General features: G+C 52.5%; 1 protein-coding gene and 1 long non-coding RNA gene across 2 annotated transcripts in view; both read left to right on the top strand.

Moving 5' to 3' along the window:
- The window catches only part of LOC138950206 (uncharacterized), a 596,636-nt gene that overhangs the window by 41,213 nt on the left and 536,435 nt on the right, over positions 1-18,988 (top strand). The window lies entirely within an intron of this gene.
- Positions 17,414-18,162, top strand: LOC138950195 (uncharacterized). Its single transcript, XR_011450546.1, has 2 exons — positions 17,414-17,522; positions 17,853-18,162. It is a non-coding gene; the product is annotated as an uncharacterized lncRNA (long non-coding RNA).

Below are 18,988 nucleotides of genomic sequence, written 5' to 3'. Positions count from 1 at the left end.
GATAGGGAGGGTCAAGGGGAGGACAGGGTGTGGAGACTACGTCACTAAGTTTGGTCAAATGGTGGGATAGGGAGGGTAAAGGGGAGGACGAGGGTGTGGAGACTACGTCACTAAGTTTGGTCAAATGGTGGGATAGGGAGGGTCAAGGGGAGGACAGGGTGTGGAGACTACGTCACTAAGTTTGGTCAAATGGTGGGATAGGGAGGGTCAAGGGGAGGACAGGGTGTGGAGACTACGTCACTAAGTTTGGTCAAATGGTGGGATAGGGAGGGTCAAAGGGAGGACAGGGTGTGGAGACTACGTCACTAAGTTTGGTCAAATGGTGGGATAGGGAGGGTCAAGGGGAGGACGAGGGTGTGGAGACTACGTCACTAAGTTTGGTCAAATGGTGGGATAGGGAGGGTCAAGGGGAGGACAAGGGTGTGGAGACTACGTCACTAAGTTTGGTCAAATGGTGGGATAGGGAGGGTCAAGGGGAGGACAGGGTGTGGAGACTACGTCACTAAGTTTGGTCAAATGGTGGGATAGGGAGGGTCAAGGGGAGGACAGGGTGTGGAGACTACGTCACTAAGTTTGGTCAAATGGTGGGATAGGGAGGGTCAAGGGGAGGACAGGGTGTGGAGACTACGTCACTAAGTTTGGTCAAATGGTGGGATAGGGAGGGTCAAGGGGAGGGGTGTGGAGACTACGTCACTAAGTTTGGTCAAATGGTGGGATAGGGAGGGTCAAGGGGAGGACAGGGTGTGGAGACTACGTCACTAAGTTTGGTCAAATGGTGGGATAGGGAGGGTCAAGGGGAGGACAGGGTGTGGAGACTACGTCACTAAGTTTGGTCAAATGGTGGGATAGGGAGGGTCAAGGGGAGGACAGGGTGTGGAGACTACGTCACTAAGTTTGGTCAAATGGTGGGATAGGGAGGGTCAAGGGGAGGACAGGGTGTGGAGACTACGTCACTAAGTTTGGTCAAATGGTGGGATAGGGAGGGTCAAGGGGAGGACAGGGTGTGGAGACTACGTCACTAAGTTTGGTCAAATGGTGGGATAGGGAGGGTCAAGGGGAGGACAGGGTGTGGAGACTACGTCACTAAGTTTGGTCAAATGGTGGGATAGGGAGGGTCAAGGGGAGGGTGTGGAGACTACGTCACTAAGTTTGGTCAAATGGTGGGATAGGGAGGGCAAGGGGAGGACAGGGTGTGGAGACTACGTCACTAAGTTTGGTCAAATGGTGGGATAGGGAGGGTCAAGGGGAGGACGAGGGGTGTGGAGACTACGTCACTAAGTTTGGTCAAATGGTGGGATAGGGAGGGTCAAGGACAGGGTGTGGAGACTACGTCACTAAGTTTGGTCAAATGGTGGGATAGGGAGGGTCAAGGACAGGGTGTGGAGACTACGTCACTAAGTTTGGTCAAATGGTGGGATAGGGAGGGTCAAGGGGAGGACAGGGTGTGGAGACTACGTCACTAAGTTTGGTCAAATGGTGGGATAGGGAGGGTCAAGGACAGGGTGTGGAGACTACGTCACTAAGTTTGGTCAAATGGTGGGATAGGGAGGGTCAAGGGGAGGACAGGGTGTGGAGACTACGTCACTAAGTTTGGTCAAATGGTGGGATAGGGAGGGTCAAGGGGAGGACAGGGTGTGGAGACTACGTCACTAAGTTTGGTCACATGGTGGGATAGGGAGGGTCAAGGGGAGGAGAGGGTGTGGAGACTACGTCACTAAGTTTGGTCACATGGTGGGATAGGGAGGGTCAAGGGGAGGGTGTGGAGACTACGTCACTAAGTTTGGTCAAATGGTGGGATAGGGAGGGTCAAGGGGAGGGGTGTGGAGACTACGTCACTAAGTTTGGTCAAATGGTGGGATAGGGAGGGTCAAGGGGAGGACAGGGTGTGGAGACTACGTCACTAAGTTTGGTCAAATGGTGGGATAGGGAGGGTCAAGGGGAGGGTGTGGAGACTACGTCACTAAGTTTGGTCAAATGGTGGGATAGGGAGGGTCAAGGGGAGGACAGGGTGTGGAGACTACGTCACTAAGTTTGGTCAAATGGTGGGATAGGGAGGGTCAAGGGGAGGACGAGGGTGTGGAGACTACGTCACTAAGTTTGGTCAAATGGTGGGATAGGGAGGGTCAAGGGGAGGACAGGGTGTGGAGACTACGTCACTAAGTTTGGTCAAATGGTGGGATAGGGAGGGTCAAGGGGAGGACAGGGTGTGGAGACTACGTCACTAAGTTTGGTCAAATGGTGGGATAGGGAGGGTCAAGGGGAGGACGAGGGTGTGGAGACTACGTCACTAAGTTTGGTCAAATGGTGGGATAGGGAGGGTCAAGGGGAGGACAGGGTGTGGAGACTACGTCACTAAGTTTGGTCAAATGGTGGGATAGGGAGGGTCAAGGGGAGGACGAGGGTGTGGAGACTACGTCACTAAGTTTGGTCAAATGGTGGGATAGGGAGGGTCAAGGGGAGGACAGGGTGTGGAGACTACGTCACTAAGTTTGGTCAAATGGTGGGATAGGGAGGGTCAACGGGAGGACGAGGGTGTGGAGACTACGTCACTAAGTTTGGTCAAATGGTGGGATAGGGAGGGTCAAGGGGAGGACGAGGGTGTGGAGACTACGTCACTAAGTTTGGTCAAATGGTGGGATAGGGAGGGTCAAGGGGAGGACAGGGGGGTGGAGACTACGTCACTAAGTTTGGTCAAATGGTGGGATAGGGAGGGTCAAGGGGAGGACGAGGGTGTGGAGACTACGTCACTAAGTTTGGTCAAATGGTGGGATAGGGAGGGTCAAGGGGAGGACAGGGTGTGGAGACTACGTCACTAAGTTTGGTCAAATGGTGGGATAGGGAGGGTCAAGGGGAGGACGAGGGTGTGGAGACTACGTCACTAAGTTTGGTCAAATGGTGGGATAGGGAGGGTCAAGGGGAGGACGAGGGTGTGGAGACTACGTCACTAAGTTTGGTCAAATGGTGGGATAGGGAGGGTCAAGGGGAGGACAGGGTGTGGAGACTACGTCACTAAGTTTGGTCAAATGGTGGGATAGGGAGGGTCAAGGGGAGGACAGGGTGTGGAGACTACGTCACTAAGTTTGGTCAAATGGTGGGATAGGGAGGGTCAAGGGGAGGACGAGGGTGTGGAGACTACGTCACTAAGTTTGGTCAAATGGTGGGATAGGGAGGGTCAAGGGGAGGACGAGGGTGTGGAGACTACGTCACTAAGTTTGGTCAAATGGTGGGATAGGGAGGGTCAAGGGGAGGACAGGGTGTGGAGACTACGTCACTAAGTTTGGTCAAATGGTGGGATAGGGAGGGTCAAGGGGAGGACGAGGGTGTGGAGACTACGTCACTAAGTTTGGTCAAATGGTGGGATAGGGAGGGTCAAGGGGAGGACGAGGGTGTGGAGACTACGTCACTAAGTTTGGTCAAATGGTGGGATAGGGAGGGTCAAGGGGAGGACAGGGTGTGGAGACTACGTCACTAAGTTTGGTCAAATGGTGGGATAGGGAGGGTCAAGGGGAGGACGAGGGTGTGGAGACTACGTCACTAAGTTTGGTCAAATGGTGGGATAGGGAGGGTCAAGGGGAGGGTGTGGAGACTACGTCACTAAGTTTGGTCAAATGGTGGGATAGGGAGGGTCAAGGGGAGGGGTGTGGAGACTACGTCACTAAGTTTGGTCAAATGGTGGGATAGGGAGGGTCAAGGGGAGGGTGTGGAGACTACGTCACTAAGTTTGGTCAAATGGTGGGATAGGGAGGGTCAAGGGGAGGACAGGGTGTGGAGACTACGTCACTAAGTTTGGTCAAATGGTGGGATAGGGAGGGTCAAGGGGAGGACAGGGTGTGGAGACTACGTCACTAAGTTTGGTCAAATGGTGGGATAGGGAGGGTCAAGGGGAGGACAGGGTGTGGAGACTACGTCACTAAGTTTGGTCAAATGGTGGGATAGGGAGGGTCAAGGGGAGGACGAGGGTGTGGAGACTACGTCACTAAGTTTGGTCAAATGGTGGGATAGGGAGGGTCAAGGGGAGGACAGGGTGTGGAGACTACGTCACTAAGTTTGGTCAAATGGTGGGATAGGGAGGGTCAAGGGGAGGACAGGGTGTGGAGACTACGTCACTAAGTTTGGTCAAATGGTGGGATAGGGAGGGTCAAGGGGAGGACAGGGTGTGGAGACTACGTCACTAAGTTTGGTCAAATGGTGGGATAGGGAGGGTCAAGGGGAGGACAGGGTGTGGAGACTACGTCACTAAGTTTGGTCAAATGGTGGGATAGGGAGGGTCAAGGGGAGGACAGGGTGTGGAGACTACGTCACTAAGTTTGGTCAAATGGTGGGATAGGGAGGGTCAAGGGGAGGGTGTGGAGACTACGTCACTAAGTTTGGTCAAATGGTGGGATAGGGAGGGTCAAGGGGAGGGGTGTGGAGACTACGTCACTAAGTTTGGTCAAATGGTGGGATAGGGAGGGTCAAGGGGAGGACAGGGTGTGGAGACTACGTCACTAAGTTTGGTCAAATGGTGGGATAGGGAGGGTCAAGGGGAGGGGTGTGGAGACTACGTCACTAAGTTTGGTCAAATGGTGGGATAGGGAGGGTCAAGGGGAGGACAGGGTGTGGAGACTACGTCACTAAGTTTGGTCAAATGGTGGGATAGGGAGGGTAAAGGGGAGGACGAGGGTGTGGAGACTACGTCACTAAGTTTGGTCAAATGGTGGGATAGGGAGGGTCAAGGGGAGGACAGGGTGTGGAGACTACGTCACTAAGTTTGGTCAAATGGTGGGATAGGGAGGGTCAAGGGGAGGACAGGGTGTGGAGACTACGTCACTAAGTTTGGTCAAATGGTGGGATAGGGAGGGTCAAGGGGAGGACGAGGGTGTGGAGACTACGTCACTAAGTTTGGTCAAATGGTGGGATAGGGAGGGTCAAGGGGAGGACAGGGTGTGGAGACTACGTCACTAAGTTTGGTCAAATGGTGGGATAGGGAGGGTCAAGGGGAGGACGGGTGTGGAGACTACGTCACTAAGTTTGGTCAAATGGTGGGATAGGGAGGGTCAAGGGGAGGACGAGGGTGTGGAGACTACGTCACTAAGTTTGGTCAAATGGTGGGATAGGGAGGGTCAAGGGGAGGACGAGGGTGTGGAGACTACGTCACTAAGTTTGGTCAAATGGTGGGATAGGGAGGGTCAAGGGGAGGACGAGGGTGTGGAGACTACGTCACTAAGTTTGGTCAAATGGTGGGATAGGGAGGGTCAAGGGGAGGACAGGGTGTGGAGACTACGTCACTAAGTTTGGTCAAATGGTGGGATAGGGAGGGTCAAGGGGAGGACGAGGGTGTGGAGACTACGTCACTAAGTTTGGTCAAATGGTGGGATAGGGAGGGTCAAGGGGAGGACGAGGGTGTGGAGACTACGTCACTAAGTTTGGTCAAATGGTGGGATAGGGAGGGTCAAGGGGAGGACGAGGGTGTGGAGACTACGTCACTAAGTTTGGTCAAATGGTGGGATAGGGAGGGTCAAGGGGAGGACGAGGGTGTGGAGACTACGTCACTAAGTTTGGTCAAATGGTGGGATAGGGAGGGTCAAGGGGAGGACAGGGTGTGGAGACTACGTCACTAAGTTTGGTCAAATGGTGGGATAGGGAGGGTCAAGGGGAGGACAGGGTGTGGAGACTACGTCACTAAGTTTGGTCAAATGGTGGGATAGGGAGGGTCAAGGGGAGGACGAGGGTGTGGAGACTACGTCACTAAGTTTGGTCAAATGGTGGGATAGGGAGGGTAAAGGGGAGGACGAGGGTGTGGAGACTACGTCACTAAGTTTGGTCAAATGGTGGGATAGGGAGGGTCAAGGGGAGGACAGGGTGTGGAGACTACGTCACTAAGTTTGGTCAAATGGTGGGATAGGGAGGATCAAGGGGAGGACGAGGGTGTGGAGACTACGTCACTAAGTTTGGTCAAATGGTGGGATAGGGAGGGTAAAGGGGAGGACGAGGGTGTGGAGACTACGTCACTAAGTTTGGTCAAATGGTGGGATAGGGAGGGTCAAGGGGAGGACAGGGTGTGGAGACTACGTCACTAAGTTTGGTCAAATGGTGGGATAGGGAGGGTCAAGGGGAGGACGAGGGTGTGGAGACTACGTCACTAAGTTTGGTCACATGGTGGGATAGGGAGGGTCAAGGGGAGGGGTGTGGAGACTACGTCACTAAGTTTGGTCAAATGGTGGGATAGGGAGGGTCAAGGGGGAGGGTGTGGAGACTACGTCACTAAGTTTGGTCAAATGGTGGGATAGGGAGGGTCAAGGGGAGGGTGTGGAGACTACGTCACTAAGTTTGGTCAAATGGTGGGATAGGGAGGGTCAAGGGGAGGGGTGTGGAGACTACGTCACTAAGTTTGGTCAAATGGTGGGATAGGGAGGGTCAAGGGGAGGGGTGTGGAGACTACGTCACTAAGTTTGGTCAAATGGTGGGATAGGGAGGGTCAAGGGGAGGACAGGGTGTGGAGACTACGTCACTAAGTTTGGTCAAATGGTGGGATAGGGAGGATCAAGGGGAGGACGAGGGTGTGGAGACTACGTCACTAAGTTTGGTCAAATGATGGGATAGGGAGGATCAAGGGGAGGACGAGGGTGTGGAGACTACGTCACTAAGTTTGGTCAAATGGTGGGATAGGGAGGGTCAAGGGGAGGACAGGGTGTGGAGACTACGTCACTAAGTTTGGTCAAATGGTGGGATAGGGAGGGTCAAGGGGAGGACAGGGTGTGGAGACTACGTCACTAAGTTTGGTCAAATGGTGGGATAGGGAGGGTCAAGGGGAGGGGTGTGGAGACTACGTCACTAAGTTTGGTCAAATGGTGGGATAGGGAGGATCAAGGGGAGGACGAGGGTGTGGAGACTACGTCACTAAGTTTGGTCAAATGGTGGGATAGGGAGGGTCAAGGGGAAGACGAGGGGTGTGGAGACTACGTCACTAAGTTTGGTCAAATGGTGGGATAGGGAGGGTCAAGGGGAGGACAGGGTGTGGAGACTACGTCACTAAGTTTGGTCAAATGGTGGGATAGGGAGGGTCAAGGGGAGGACAGGGTGTGGAGACTACGTCACTAAGTTTGGTCAAATGGTGGGATAGGGAGGGTCAAGGGGAGGACAGGGTGTGGAGACTACGTCACTAAGTTTGGTCAAATGGTGGGATAGGGAGGGTCAAGGGGAGGACAGGGTGTGGAGACTACGTCACTAAGTTTGGTCAAATGGTGGGATAGGGAGGGTCAAGGGGAGAGGGTGTGGAGACTACGTCACTAAGTTTGGTCAAATGGTGGGATAGGGAGGGTCAAGGGGAGGACAGGGTGTGGAGACTACGTCACTAAGTTTGGTCAAATGGTGGGATAGGGAGGGTCAAGGGGAAGACGAGGGTGTGGAGACTACGTCACTAAGTTTGGTCACATGGTGGGATAGGGAGGGTCAAGGGGAAGACGAGGGTGTGGAGACTACGTCACTAAGTTTGGTCAAATGGTGGGATAGGGAGGGTCAAGGGGAGGACAGGGTGTGGAGACTACGTCACTAAGTTTGGTCAAATGGTGGGATAGGGAGGGTCAAGGGGAGGACAGGGTGTGGAGACTACGTCACTAAGTTTGGTCAAATGGTGGGATAGGGAGGGTCAAGGGGAGGACAGGGTGTGGAGACTACGTCACTAAGTTTGGTCAAATGGTGGGATAGGGAGGGTCAAGGGGAGGACAGGGTGTGGAGACTACGTCACTAAGTTTGGTCAAATGGTGGGATAGGGAGGGTCAAGGGGAGGACAGGGTGTGGAGACTACGTCACTAAGTTTGGTCAAATGGTGGGATAGGGAGGGTCAAGGGGAGGACAGGGTGTGGAGACTACGTCACTAAGTTTGGTCAAATGGTGGGATAGGGAGGGTCAAGGGGAGGACAGGGTGTGGAGACTACGTCACTAAGTTTGGTCAAATGGTGGGATAGGGAGGGTCAAGGGGAGGGTGTGGAGACTACGTCACTAAGTTTGGTCAAATGGTGGGATAGGGAGGGTCAAGGGGAGGACGAGGGTGTGGAGACTACGTCACTAAGTTTGGTCAAATGGTGGGATAGGGAGGGTCAAGGGGAGGACAGGGTGTGGAGACTACGTCACTAAGTTTGGTCAAATGGTGGGATAGGGAGGGTCAAGGGGAGGACAGGGTGTGGAGACTACGTCACTAAGTTTGGTCAAATGGTGGGATAGGGAGGGTCAAGGGGAGGACGAGGGTGTGGAGACTACGTCACTAAGTTTGGTCAAATGGTGGGATAGGGAGGGTCAAGGGGAGGACAGGGTGTGGAGACTACGTCACTAAGTTTGGTCAAATGGTGGGATAGGGAGGGTCAAGGGGAGGACGAGGGTGTGGAGACTACGTCACTAAGTTTGGTCAAATGGTGGGATAGGGAGGGTCAAGGGGAGGACGAGGGTGTGGAGACTACGTCACTAAGTTTGGTCAAATGGTGGGATAGGGAGGGTCAAGGGGAGGACGAGGGTGTGGAGACTACGTCACTAAGTTTGGTCAAATGGTGGGATAGGGAGGGTCAAGGGGAGGACGAGGGTGTGGAGACTACGTCACTAAGTTTGGTCAAATGGTGGGATAGGGAGGGTCAAGGGGAGGACAAGGTGTGGAGACTACGTCACTAAGTTTGGTCAAATGGTGGGAGAGGGAGGGTCAAGGGGAGGACGAGGGTGTGGAGACTACGTCACTAAGTTTGGTCAAATGGTGGGATAGGGAGGGTCAAGGGGAGGACGAGGGTGTGGAGACTACGTCACTAAGTTTGGTCAAATGGTGGGATAGGGAGGGTCAAGGGGAGGACGAGGGTGTGGAGACTACGTCACTAAGTTTGGTCAAATGGTGGGATAGGGAGGGGCAAGGGGAGGACGAGGGTGTGGAGACTACGTCACTAAGTTTGGTCAAATGGTGGGATAGGGAGGGTCAAGGGGAGGACAGGGTGTGGAGACTACGTCACTAAGTTTGGTCAAATGGTGGGATAGGGAGGGTCAAGGGGAGGACAGGGTGTGGAGACTACGTCACTAAGTTTGGTCAAATGGTGGGATAGGGAGGGTCAAGGGGAGGACGAGGGTGTGGAGACTACGTCACTAAGTTTGGTCAAATGGTTGGGATAGGGAGGGTCAAGGGGAGGACGAGGGTGTGGAGACTACGTCACTAAGTTTGGTCAAATGGTGGGATAGGGAGGGTCAAGGGGAGGACAGGGTGTGGAGACTACGTCACTAAGTTTGGTCAAATGGTGGGATAGGGAGGGTCAAGGGGAGGACGAGGGTGTGGAGACTACGTCACTAAGTTTGGTCAAATGGTGGGATAGGGAGGGTCAAGGGGAGGACGAGGGTGTGGAGACTACGTCACTAAGTTTGGTCAAATGGTGGGATAGGGAGGGTCAAGGGGAGGACAGGGTGTGGAGACTACGTCACTAAGTTTGGTCAAATGGTGGGATAGGGAGGGTCAAGGGGAGGACGAGGGTGTGGAGACTACGTCACTAAGTTTGGTCAAATGGTGGGATAGGGAGGGTCAAGGGGAGGGTGTGGAGACTACGTCACTAAGTTTGGTCAAATGGTGGGATAGGGAGGGTCAAGGGGAGGGGTGTGGAGACTACGTCACTAAGTTTGGTCAAATGGTGGGATAGGGAGGGTCAAGGGGAGGAGTGTGGAGACTACGTCACTAAGTTTGGTCAAATGGTGGGATAGGGAGGGGCAAGGGGAGGGTGTGGAGACTACGTCACTAAGTTTGGTCAAATGGTGGGATAGGGAGGGTCAAGGGGAGGGTGGGGAGACTACGTCACTAAGTTTGGTCAAATGGTGGGATAGGGAGGGTCAAGGGGAGGACAGGGTGTGGAGACTACGTCACTAAGTTTGGTCAAATGGTGGGATAGGGAGGGTCAAGGGGAGGACGAGGGTGTGGAGACTACGTCACTAAGTTTGGTCAAATGGTGGGATAGGGAGGGTCAAGGGGAGGACGAGGGTGTGGAGACTACGTCACTAAGTTTGGTCAAATGGTGGGATAGGGAGGGTCAAGGGGAGGACAGGGTGTGGAGACTACGTCACTAAGTTTGGTCAAATGGTGGGATAGGGAGGGTCAAGGGGAGGACGAGGGTGTGGAGACTACGTCACTAAGTTTGGTCAAATGGTGGGATAGGGAGGGTCAAGGGGAGGACGAGGGTGTGGAGACTACGTCACTAAGTTTGGTCAAATGGTGGGATAGGGAGGGTCAAGGGGAGGACAGGGTGTGGAGACTACGTCACTAAGTTTGGTCAAATGGTGGGATAGGGAGGGTCAAGGGGAGGACGAGGGTGTGGAGACTACGTCACTAAGTTTGGTCAAATGGTGGGATAGGGAGGGTCAAGGGGAGGGTGTGGAGACTACGTCACTAAGTTTGGTCAAATGGTGGGATAGGGAGGGTCAAGGGGAGGGTGTGGAGACTACGTCACTAAGTTTGGTCAAATGGTGGGATAGGGAGGGTCAAGGGGAGGGTGTGGAGACTACGTCACTAAGTTTGGTCAAATGGTGGGATAGGGAGGGGCAAGGGGAGGGTGTGGAGACTACGTCACTAAGTTTGGTCAAATGGTGGGATAGGGAGGGTCAAGGGGAGGGTGGGGAGACTACGTCACTAAGTTTGGTCAAATGGTGGGATAGGGAGGGTCAAGGGGAGGACAGGGTGTGGAGACTACGTCACTAAGTTTGGTCAAATGGTGGGATAGGGAGGGTCAAGGGGAGGACGAGGGTGTGGAGACTACGTCACTAAGTTTGGTCAAATGGTGGGATAGGGAGGGTCAAGGGGAGGACGAGGGTGGGGAGACTACGTCACTAAGTTTGGTCAAATGGTGGGATAGGGAGGGTCAAGGGGAGGACAGGGTGTGGAGACTACGTCACTAAGTTTGGTCAAATGGTGGGATAGGGAGGGTCAAGGGGAGGACAGGGTGTGGAGACTACGTCACTAAGTTTGGTCAAATGGTGGGATAGGGAGGGTCAAGGGGAGGGGTGTGGAGACTACGTCACTAAGTTTGGTCAAATGGTGGGATAGGGAGGGTCAAGGGGAGGACGAGGGTGTGGAGACTACGTCACTAAGTTTGGTCAAATGGTGGGATAGGGAGGGTCAAGGGGAGGACGAGGGTGTGGAGACTACGTCACTAAGTTTGGTCAAATGGTGGGATAGGGAGGGTCAAGGGGAGGACGAGGGTGTGGAGACTACGTCACTAAGTTTGGTCAAATGGTGGGATAGGGAGGGTCAAGGGGAGGACGAGGGTGTGGAGACTACGTCACTAAGTTTGGTCAAATGGTGGGATAGGGAGGGTCAAGGGGAGGACGAGGGTGTGGAGACTACGTCACTAAGTTTGGTCAAATGGTGGGATAGGGAGGGTCAAGGGGAGGACAGGGTGTGGAGACTACGTCACTAAGTTTGGTCAAATGGTGGGATAGGGAGGGTCAAGGGGAGGACGAGGGTGTGGAGACTACGTCACTAAGTTTGGTCAAATGGTGGGATAGGGAGGGTCAAGGGGAGGACAGGGTGTGGAGACTACGTCACTAAGTTTGGTCAAATGGTGGGATAGGGAGGGTCAAGGGGAGGACAGGGTGTGGAGACTACGTCACTAAGTTTGGTCAAATGGTGGGATAGGGAGGGTCAAGGGGAGGACGAGGGTGTGGAGACTACGTCACTAAGTTTGGTCAAATGGTGGGATAGGGAGGGTCAAGGGGAGGACAGGGTGTGGAGACTACGTCACTAAGTTTGGTCAAATGGTGGGATAGGGAGGGTCAAGGGGAGGACAGGGTGTGGAGACTACGTCACTAAGTTTGGTCAAATGGTGGGATAGGGAGGGTCAAGGGGAGGACAGGGTGTGGAGACTACGTCACTAAGTTTGGTCAAATGGTGGGATAGGGAGGGTCAAGGGGAGGGGTGTGGAGACTACGTCACTAAGTTTGGTCAAATGGTGGGATAGGGAGGGTCAAGGGGAGGACGAGGGTGTGGAGACTACGTCACTAAGTTTGGTCAAATGGTGGGATAGGGAGGGGCAAGGGGAGGGGTGTGGAGACTACGTCACTAAGTTTGGTCAAATGGTGGGATAGGGAGGGTCAAGGGGAGGGGTGTGGAGACTACGTCACTAAGTTTGGTCAAATGGTGGGATAGGGAGGGTCAAGGGGAGGACAGGGTGTGGAGACTACGTCACTAAGTTTGGTCAAATGGTGGGATAGGGAGGGTCAAGGGGAGGACGAGGGTGTGGAGACTACGTCACTAAGTTTGGTCAAATGGTGGGATAGGGAGGGTCAAGGGGAGGACGAGGGTGTGGAGACTACGTCACTAAGTTTGGTCAAATGGTGGGATAGGGAGGGTCAAGGGGAGGACAGGGTGTGGAGACTACGTCACTAAGTTTGGTCAAATGGTGGGATAGGGAGGGTCAAGGGGAGGGTGTGGAGACTACGTCACTAAGTTTGGTCAAATGGTGGGATAGGGAGGGTCAAGGGCAGGACAGGGTGTGGAGACTACGTCACTAAGTTTGGTCAAATGGTGGGATAGGGAGGGGCAAGGGGAGGGTGTGGAGACTACGTCACTAAGTTTGGTCAAATGGTGGGATAGGGAGGGTCAAGGGGAGGACGAGGGTGTGGAGACTACGTCACTAAGTTTGGTCAAATGGTGGGATAGGGAGGGTCAAGGGGAGGGGTGTGGAGACTACGTCACTAAGTTTGGTCAAATGGTGGGATAGGGAGGGTCAAGGGGAGGACAGGGTGTGGAGACTACGTCACTAAGTTTGGTCACATGGTGGGATAGGGAGGGTCAAGGGGAGGGGTGTGGAGACTACGTCACTAAGTTTGGTCAAATGGTGGGATAGGGAGGGTCAAGGGGAGGACAGGGTGTGGAGACTACGTCACTAAGTTTGGTCACATGGTGGGATAGGGAGGGTCAAGGGGAGGACGAGGGGTGTGGAGACTACGTCACTAAGTTTGGTCAAATGGTGGGATAGGGAGGGTCAAGGGGAGGACAGGGTGTGGAGACTACGTCACTAAGTTTGGTCAAATGGTGGGAAAGGGAGGGTCAAGGGGAGGACAGGGTGTGGAGACTACGTCACTAAGTTTGGTCAAATGGTGGGATAGGGAGGGTCAAGGGGAGGACAGGGTGTGGAGACTACGTCACTAAGTTTGGTCAAATGGTGGGAGAGGGAGGGTCAAGGGGAGGACAGGGTGTGGAGACTACGTCACTAAGTTTGGTCAAATGGTGGGATAGGGAGGGTCAAGGGGAGGACAGGGTGTGGAGACTACGTCACTAAGTTTGGTCAAATGGTGGGATAGGGAGGGTCAAGGGGAGGGGTGTGGAGACTACGTCACTAGGTTTGGTCAAATGGTGGGATAGGTAGGGTCAAGGGGAGGACGAGGGTGTGGAGACTACGTCACTAAGTTTGGTCAAATGGTGGGATAGGGAGGGTCAAGGGGAGGACAGGGTGTGGAGACTACGTCACTAAGTTTGGTCAAATGGTGGGATAGGGAGGGTCAAGGGGAGGGTGTGGAGACTACGTCACTAAGTTTGGTCAAATGGTGGGATAGGGAGGGTCAAGGGGAGGACGAGGGTGGGGAGACTACGTCACTAAGTTTGGTCAAATGGTGGGATAGGGAGGGTCAAGGGGAGGACAGGGTGTGGAGACTACGTCACTAAGTTTGGTCAAATGGTGGGATAGGGAGGGTCAAGGGGAGGACAGGGTGTGGAGACTACGTCACTAAGTTTGGTCAAATGGTGGGATAGGGAGGGTCAAGGGGAGGGGGTGGAGACTACGTCACTAAGTTTGGTCAAATGGTGGGATAGGGAGGGGCAAGGGGAGGGGGTGGAGACTACGTCACTAAGTTTGGTCAAATGGTGGGATAGGGAGGGGCAAGGGGAGGGGTGTGGAGACTACGTCACTAAGTTTGGTCACATGGTGGGATAGGGAGGGTCAAGGGGAGGACAGGGTGTGGAGACTACGTCACTAAGTTTGGTCAAATTGTGGGATAGGGAGGGTCAAGGGGAGGACAGGGTGTGGAGACTACGTCACTAAGTTTGGCCAAATGGTGGGATAGGGAGGGTCAAGGGGAGGACAGGGTGTGGAGACTACGTCACTAAGTTTGGTCAAATTGTGGGATAGGGAGGGTCAAGGGGAGGACAGGGTGTGGAGACTACGTCACTAAGTTTGGTCAAATGGTGGGATAGGGAGGGTCAAGGGGAGGACAGGGTGTGGAGACTACGTCACTAAGTTTGGTCAAATGGTGGGAGAGGGAGGGTCAAGGGGAGGACGAGGGTGTGGAGACTACGTCACTAAGTTTGGTCAAATGGTGGGATAGGGAGGGTCAAGGGGAGGACAGGGTGTGGAGACTACGTCACTAAGTTTGGTCAAATGGTGGGATAGGGAGGGTCAAGGGGAGGGTGTGGAGACTACGTCACTAAGTTTGGTCAAATGGTGGGATAGGGAGGGTCAAGGGGAGGGGTGTGGAGACTACGTCACTAAGTTTGGTCAAATGGTGGGATAGGGAGGGTCAAGGGGAGGACAGGGTGTGGAGACTACGTCACTAAGTTTGGTCAAATGGTGGGATAGGGAGGGTCAAGGGGAGGACAGGGTGTGGAGACTACGTCACTAAGTTTGGTCAAATGGTGGGATAGGGAGGGTCAAGGGGAGGACAGGGTGTGGAGACTACGTCACTAAGTTTGGTCAAATGGTGGGATAGGGAGGGTCAAGGGGAGGACAGGGTGTGGAGACTACGTCACTAAGTTTGGTCAAATGGTGGGATAGGGAGGGTCAAGGGGAGGACAGGGTGTGGAGACTACGTCACTAAGTTTGGTCAAATGGTGGGATAGGGAGGGTCAAGGGGAGGACAGGGTGTGGAGACTACGTCACTAAGTTTGGTCAAATGGTGGGATAGGGAGGGTCAAGGGGAGGACGAGGGTGTGGAGACTACGTCACTAAGTTTGGTCAAATGGTGGGAGAGGGAGGGTCAAGGGGAGGACAGGGTGTGGAGACTACGTCACTAAGTTTGGTCAAATGGTGGGAGAGGGAGGGTCAAGGGGAGGACGAGGGTGTGGAGACTACGTCACTAAGTTTGGTCAAATGGTGGGAGAGGGAGGGGCAAGGGGAGGACGAGGGGGTGGAGACTACGTCACTAAGTTTGGTCAAATTGTGGGATAGGGAGGGGCAAGGGGAGGGTGTGGAGACTACGTCACTAAGTTTGGTCAAATGGTGGGATAGGGAGGGTCAAGGGGAGGGTGGGGAGACTACGTCACTAAGTTTGGTCAAATGGTGGGATAGGGAGGGTCAAGGGGAGGGGTGGGGAGACTACGTCACTAAGTTTGGTCAAATGGTGGGATAGGGAGGGTCAAGGGGAGGACGAGGGTGTGGAGACTACGTCACTAAGTTTGGTCAAATGGTGGGATAGGGAGGGTCAAGGGGAGGACAGGGTGTGGAGACTACGTCACTAAGTTTGGTCAAATGGTGGGATAGGGAGGGTCAAGGGGAGGACAGGGTGTGGAGACTACGTCACTAAGTTTGGTCAAATGGTGGGATAGGGAGGGTCAAGGGGAGGACAGGGTGTGGAGACTACGTCACTAAGTTTGGTCAAATGGTGGGATAGGGAGGGTCAAGGGGAGGACAGGGTGTGGAGACTACGTCACTAAATTTGGTCAAATGGTGGGATAGGGAGGGTCAAGGGGAGGGGTGTGGAGACTACGTCACTAAGTTTGGTCAAATGGTGGGATAGGGAGGGTCAAGGGGAGGACAGGGTGTGGAGACAACGTCACTAAGTTTGGTCAAATGGTGGGAGAGGGAGGGTCAAGGGGAGGGTGTGGAGACTACGTCACTAAGTTTGGTCAAATGGTGGGAGAGGGAGGGTCAAGGGGAGGACGAGGGGGTGGAGACTACGTCACTAAGTTTGGTCAAATGGTGGGATAGGGAGGGTCAAGGGGAGGACAGGGTGTGGAGACTACGTCACTAAGTTTGGTCAAATGGTGGGATAGGGAGGGTCAAGGGGAGGACAGGGTGTGGAGACTACGTCACTAAGTTTGGTCAAATGGTGGGAGAGGGAGGGTCAAGGGGAGGACGAGGGTGTGGAGACTACGTCACTAAGTTTGGTCAAATGGTGGGATAGGGAGGGTCAAGGGGAGGACAGGGTGTGGAGACTACGTCACTAAGTTTGGTCAAATGGTGGGAGAGGGAGGGTCAAGGGGAGGACGAGGGTGTGGAGACTACGTCACTAAGTTTGGTCAAATGGTGGGAGAGGGAGGGTCAAGGGGAGGACAAGGGTGGGGAGACTACGTCACTAAGTTTGGTCAAATGGTGGGAGAGGGAGGGTCAAGGGGAGGACGAGGGTGTGGAGACTACGTCACTAAGTTTGGTCAAATGGTGGGAGAGGGAGGGTCAAGGGGAGGACGAGGGTGTGGAGACTACGTCACTAAGTTTGGTCAAATGGTGGGAGAGGGAGGGTCAAGGGGAGGACAAGGGTGGGGAGACTACGTCACTAAGTTTGGTCAAATGGTGGGAGAGGGAGGGTCAAGGGGAGGACGAGGGTGTGGAGACTACGTCACTAAGTTTGGTCAAATGGTGGGATAGGGAGGGTCAAGGGGAGGACGAGGGGTGTGGAGACTACGTCACTAAGTTTGGTCAAATGGTGGGATAGGGAGGGTCAAGGGGAGGACAGGGTGTGGAGACTACGTCACTAAGTTTGGTCAAATGGTGGGAGAGGGAGGGTCAAGGGGAGGACGAGGGTGTGGAGACTACGTCACTAAGTTTGGTCAAATGGTGGGATAGGGAGGGTCAAGGGGAATACGAGGGTGTGGAGACTACGTCACTAAGTTTGGTCAAATGGTGGGATAGGGAGGGTCAAGGGGAGGACAGGGTGTGGAGACTGTTGCGAAAATGTACGCAAGCTATTCAGGTCCATACAAATACCGAGCACCGTCAGGCACCTATGGTCTATTTAATTAGGTGATGCAGCAAGTGCCTATGAATCGTCGGGAAAACCGAAGTATAATTACGTCAAAGTTTTGCTATCAGTTGACGTCATTTTGTTTGTCGTCAAGGAGTTGTCGTATTTCTTGAAGGAGTTTCCTTCAAAGCTTATTCTTTTACTTTCGATGTGATCGTCAGTTTACTTTGTTCATTAGTATTGGGAACATAAGGAGTTAGATAATAAATGAGGTTATTATTAGGTACGAAATTCTTGATCGCTATTTTCGCGAATAGACAAGAGTTTCCATTGGTCTAGGTTAGCTAACAACGCAAAGATGAGTTTCGGTTAGCGATTAAGGAGTTTGCGCAGAGAGAGAAAAGAATAACGATCGAAAAGAAAAGGCAACGGAAAGTGGAAGAAAAGGAGCGAAAGCATGAGAGGACCACAACAACACCGTTCTATGCCCATGCCTAGAAGCAAAACCCATCGCCAAGGGCGAACGAAGTTAGCAAGAGCTTACACAGAGGAGACACCCTATCTTTCACGGAGCGACCAGAGATCTGGCAGTGAGCGACAGCGGTAGCCGGTAACCGTCAGGGTGATGGAATCTTTTCTCGGTAAATATGTTTTTTTAGATCCAAGTTGATTTTCCCAAGGTTACCAAGTTAATTTTTATGAGCACTGTATTGGTCACGGTATCACAAGTGTGATCAAATACCAAGATTTTATGTGATCACTGTAGATCAAACGTAATACATTGTATGAACGTTGAGCAGCATGAGGAACGAATGTGGATAATTAATTGTTTATAAAGTGCTGTAATGAATGATATAGTTGGATCTCCATTTGAATAACAAGATGTGTTTTTATCACACAGGTCTCAGGGGAAACGGTTTGTATGATGATAGAATAATTCCCAGTTCTGAGACTTGTCATTATTTCGACAGATATGTTGGTGTTTCGAGTTACGACTACGAGTTTCCAGTTCGAGATCTGAGGGACGAGTTTTTTTCACGATCAACCCTCTAACTTCGTGCGATGTTTTCCTGATCATCAATGATGAACTTTATATAACCGTTCGACGATAACCAGCCTGGACCACACGACGTTCCGACTGTCAACATCATCACTGCGTATTTTCAAGATGAGTGACTTTTAGAATTAGATCCAGGATATATGAACGATACAGAAATGAAGAATAACCCGTCGACCACGGAACAAGCCAGTAAATAAAAGTTGAATCTATAAATTTACAAATACGTCTTGTGTGTTTTGTGCATGAATCTGCAATAATGGTGTGATAGAATTTTTTTTAGAAACAAAATTCATTCTTGTTCTGATTTATAACGTAAAAGGTGAGGTCTTCGTACCCTCCGAGTACGCAACAGACTAGGATCCGCAACATTTGGGGGTACTCGTCCAAGGGATAGTTCCAAGACATTCTTGTTTTTGGGATTATTTCCAAAGACACGAGCCAAAATTCTAAATTTTTTAGTTGGGTATCACACCATTGTGCAGGTTTGTCACAAAACTCATTCGGAGGTCTGGCTATGGTAATTCATTTTTGTATTTGTACATTTTGCACGACTGCATGTGCATGAATAGGTCAGTTGGATAGGTATGTTGTAACACGTAGATTTTTGTTTCACATACGAACTGTCAGTATTTGTGAATACAGTAGGTGATACCAGTAGAAGTGTATGAGTGAAAGAATTGTGATTGGTTTCCTTGGGAAAATTATCTTGGACGCGAGGTAGGTTTTCTTGAGATAGCCAATTTACGAATTCTAAAAGAAAAGGGAAACATTGTAAACCGAACTGAAACATCAACATATATTCTTTTGTGCGAAGGCACTATCCCATTTTAGTCAAGCAATACTTGAATGTAAGCGCACGCTTGGACTAAAATCGTCCATGACTTTGTATTTCTTGGTGGCATAAGAAATATAGTTGTCATAGATTAAAGTAAAGTAATTCAACTCAGGGAAGCTGAGTTTTGAATGAAGGTTTACCAGAACTATTGTGAGGAGTGCAGTAGGTCTGATGAGAGTTTTTGATGATAGGTAGAGAATTAGCATGGTATT

The sequence above is a fragment of the Littorina saxatilis genome, linkage group LG16, assembly GCF_037325665.1.
Source record: "Littorina saxatilis isolate snail1 linkage group LG16, US_GU_Lsax_2.0, whole genome shotgun sequence".
Lineage (NCBI taxonomy): Eukaryota > Metazoa > Mollusca > Gastropoda > Littorinimorpha > Littorinidae > Littorina > Littorina saxatilis.
The sequence above is the reverse complement of the archived record's forward strand: the minus strand, read 5'-3'. Positions and strand labels throughout refer to the sequence as shown.